Raw genomic sequence first — 4,521 nt, forward strand, 5'->3', positions numbered from 1 at the left:
TTGTGTTATAGCCCAAGTGTCATGATAACACTTGTACCATCTTTTCATTTAGATTCCACCTACAATTATTTACCGATTCCAGTTCTGGAATAGGCTTTCATCATCTACTCACTAGAATTCTCAAGTTCATAAGGTACTGAGACATATACATGTTCACACCATTATAAAGAACAAAGTATAAACATTGAGGTTTTTCTCACACCCATGTTCCTGTGTTCTTTGATATGATATGTGTTCATTTCCTTCACTATATAGGATTGCAAGTTTTCCATTTGTACCTTAATGGCAATGACGCTATACAATTGAACACATATCATCCTGTTATCCATATAGGTGTGTATTTACCTGCTTGACTATTTTTGGTTGTTTGATCCAGAATGTTTCTCCAGATAGGTCATGTGGAAATTTTCTTTCCTCAGTACAAATGTTTTCACTATGGCTTTGGAAAATTTTTTTGTATGTGCATCATGGTCATTTGACCCATTGTACTCTCAAGTAGCAATATATTGTACTGTTATGTTGTACTATGTACTAATTACGTGTTTATATGGTTTTGTAACCCTTTATGATCTTAGATAACTTTATCCTTGATAAAGACCTAAAAACAAGCTCGAAACGTTGGATGAATTATCCTTTTGCACAAATAAAGAATTTTCAGCATTCTAAGAGTTCTTTTCTTACGTTATTGATCACTATAGTGTGCCAGAGCTATTTCTATTGAATTGACTCTTATTTTTTCTGAGCACCTGCTATATACACAGTGAGCCAGACATATTCAATTTTCATTCAGAAGGCAGAGGGAAGCCTTAGCAGCTGAGCCTATATCTTGGCTTGTGAGCATTAGAACAGGCCGGCGATTACAGGGTAACATGAAAAATGTCCAGCTTGCATTATGACTAGAACATGACAATATCCTTTTAAGTACTAACCTATGATGCGTTCCTAAGCAGTTGATGTTATATGTTCTACATTTCATTTTCTGCATACTTTACAAGTAGTAGAATTTGCTTTGATATAGGCAACTGGATTTTCACAATGAAAAGGCAAAGGATAACGCCCGAAAAAGACGCCATACATTATGTCAGTGCCATCACTGACAAACCTGGATTGACCATGAAATACATCAATCCCCTTAAAGGTGAGTTAAAACAAGTTTTAACTAAATTGCCTTAATATTGTCATGCATTAGAATGACTGTCTTAGGTAATGATAAATATTTTCTACTGGAAGAGGAGTGTTTGCTGAAACTGAAATCGAAAAAGGGAGTTTTGTTGCAGAATATCGAGGTGAGCTCACGTATGCACTTACGATGGTAGACAACTACTCGAGATTTATGGTTGTGGTACAAGTCAAAGATCTAATGGCCCATACTGCAGCGAAGGTCTTCCAAGCACACTTATGCAGACCTCATGGCTACTCAGAGAGAGTCCTCACAGATCAAGGCACTGCCTTTGAAGCGGAAATCTTCAAGGACTTCTGCAGCTTTTACCGATGCAGGAAGATGCGTACTACACCCTACCATGCTCAAACCAATGGTTATCAACCTGCTCAGGACTTTACCCCATATTCCAGATGTGGCCTTACAAGTGATTTATAGAGGGGTAACAATACGTTGGGATCATCGGATCTAATCTCCCTTTTTATACACCCTAAAATCTTGTTTGCGTTAGAATAAACAATAACATCATAAAGGTATAGCAGTACCGTTTCAAAGTTTCGGTGTCCCAAGCAGCATTCCATCAGCCTCTGGAAGGTTCCTGGCAAATTGCACAGCTCGAAGGGCATGCTTTTGAACTCGCAGAGACCCATCGGGGTGGCAAAGGCGGTCTTCTCCCGGTCTGCCTCAGCAACGGACACTTGCCAATAGTGACTAGTGAGATCAAGGGTAGAAAAATAATTTGCAGTTGTCAATGCAGCTAGCTATTCCTCAATACAGGGGAGTGGTGCTGTCCTTCTTCTTTAACAGGACCAACGGAGCTGCCCAGAGGCTACAACTGTCACGGATAACCCCAGCCTCCTTCATGTTGCTCAACATGTCCTTGGTACACTGGTAATGTGCAGGTAGATTTGGCTTATATCTCTCTTTGATGGGTGGGTGTGCACTTGTGGGGATGTAGTGTTTGACCCCTTTTATTTTTCAAAAGTCTAGCGGATGTTTGCTGAAGACTTGCTCGTATTCTTGCACTAGCCTATAGACCCCCTTCTTGTGATGTGAAGGTGTGGAGTCAGTGCCTACGTGTAATTCCTTACACCACTCCTCTGGCTGACTTGGTGAGCTGTCACTGAATGGGTGGGCTGAAGCAATGGTGGATACTGCTGTTTGGATAGCATGTGTATCTACTGAGAACAGCTTATCAATGGTGGCAAATCGGAGCAGCTTAATCTTTTGCTCTCCGCAGTTCAACACTCTCATGGGCACTCTTCCCTTCCATATTAATGAATAAAACTATGATGTAAATAGCATATAGATACCCCATAAATGCAGATAAAAGTAGGTTATGGGAAAAGGGGGAAGAGAGAAACAGGAAAATAGTGGAATAAAGTATACCTTCCAGGTGGGAGAGGAAATGGCAGCACAGCCAGTGGAGGTGAAGCAAGGGGAGCCTGCAACTAAAGAGTTGAGAGCGTTATCACATGGTGACTGAGCCTGATTGTAACGGGAGCATAGAGGTGCCGATCCTGTCTTACCTGCGTTGGTGTAGAAGTGGGTGTCCTGTGGTGGAGTCAGCTATGTGCAGTGGTGGCCGTGGGTTCTTTTATGTGCGACCGTAGTAATAGCTGTGCCCACTTCCTGTATGGGAGTGGAATGCAGTGAGGCTAATGGAACGCACACCTGCGCATTTGTGTTTAACGTCGCGCATGTGCAGAACGGAGAAAAGGCTGCGCTCACTTCCTAATGAAAGGGAGTGAGACGCATCTGGGAAGGGAAGGGAAAAGATTAGGGTTTGGGGATGATGAAAGGGCTTTCTACGGGCAAGGATGGCAAAGGGTGGCAGTGACGGAAAGTCAGGCAGATGGTCCTGTCCTGTCCTGTCCGTCCGTCTTTTTGTATCATGAATTGGAAAGACTGCAAGGGGGAGGGGAGGTGCTTGTGCCCAAAAGGAGGAGTTATTCAGATTCATTGCAGTGGGCGGCGGCTGCAAAAAGCACCATTCTCCTTGTTTTTGCTCTGCAAAACAGCCTTTTCAAGGGTTTGGCTTGGGTGACAAAATGTCTTCTGTAGGCGTGGGTTTGTCTCCCTCTCCCTAAGATGTGTCCGGTATAGGCCAGGGTGCCACTCAAGGCCGTAACCAATTCGGGTTATAGCTTCTCGGCCTTTTGGCTAAGATCAAGTGTAGTTTCGGAGGACGCTACCTTGGTCGGTACTGGAAGGTGCCTGGGATTGCACGTCTGCCGGCCTTGAGGGAGTGTGTGTGCCTTCTGGTGACACATAGCCCTCTTGTGCCTGGACGGTTCCCAGGCAACGGGAGGCGATCACCTTTGTTATTTTGAAGTCCTACTGATAAACAGAAAAAAAAAAAATTAAATCTGTTCTTATCAGTTTAATATCTGATACGTCCCCTCTCTAGGGACCATATATTAAATGGATTTTTAGAACAAGGAGATGGAAAAAATCTTGCTCTGTCCACTCCACGCATTGACCTGGTATTGCAGTACCTCCAGGACCGGTGCACCCCTTCTTAACCGAGTTTCCAAAAGCAGAACTCAATTCACCTGATTCAAATGAGCCCCATTAGTGAATTGAAAGAAAGCAAAAACTTTATATGCACCTCAATTTGGCCAATTCACTTTTCACACTTTCACCCTTTTTTTTTATCTTTCACACCTTTTACTTGCTTTATTGATGCAAAAGCTGTGCCAAATAGCAAACTCATCTCCACTCAACTTGACCAACTCTGCTATGTCCCGTGCAGTATCTTATTCTCAGTCTTATCTAGATCATTTGCAATTGAATAGAATAGATCCCTTTTGGACACATTGGATTCAGCTGCTGCAGTGACTGCAGGTGTTAGAAGATGCAGACTTGGCATCAGGTGCTGTCTATCAGATTCCACTCCAATTAAAGCTTCCATTGTTTTTCGGTGTTTTCTTTGAGCAATGATGATGTCTTTAGTGATCTGTTGGCTCCCTCTCCTGGAGGAAGAGTTTGCTTGCTCTTGGACTTTCAAAAAGAGAGGTCATGATAGACATTTAGCTTCTGAGCCCAATTGGGGACAGTCATGGGTGATGAATGTTTTGCAACCTGCTGCGAAGCCTGATACCGCAATATAAGGAACGTCAAATACTAAGAATGGGCGGCCTATGAAAGAATTAGTACTTTCATTAAGCATACTTAAACGGCTAATTGGGAATAGACAAACTGTAAAAAGCCCTCTGAGAAAGCCCCTCTCTATCCTTTGTCAGTAAGCTTTTCTGTAGTCTGCCTGTTGATGTATTTTCCATTTGAACAGTGCACAACATGAAGTGACGGAACACTGGCTTGTCACAATGTCCCCCGCTGACATCACAATAGCGCTGCTG

At 43.0% G+C, this 4,521-nt stretch overlaps 1 pseudogene; it reads left to right on the plus strand.

The window, feature by feature from the left end:
* Positions 1–3,473: 3,473 nt before the first annotated feature.
* LOC142288112 (U2 spliceosomal RNA) lies at positions 3,474–3,679 on the plus strand (annotated as a pseudogene).
* Positions 3,680–4,521: the final 842 nt, after the last annotated feature.

Source organism: Anomaloglossus baeobatrachus, unplaced genomic scaffold (genome assembly GCF_048569485.1).
Source record: "Anomaloglossus baeobatrachus isolate aAnoBae1 unplaced genomic scaffold, aAnoBae1.hap1 Scaffold_78, whole genome shotgun sequence".
NCBI lineage: Eukaryota > Metazoa > Chordata > Amphibia > Anura > Aromobatidae > Anomaloglossus > Anomaloglossus baeobatrachus.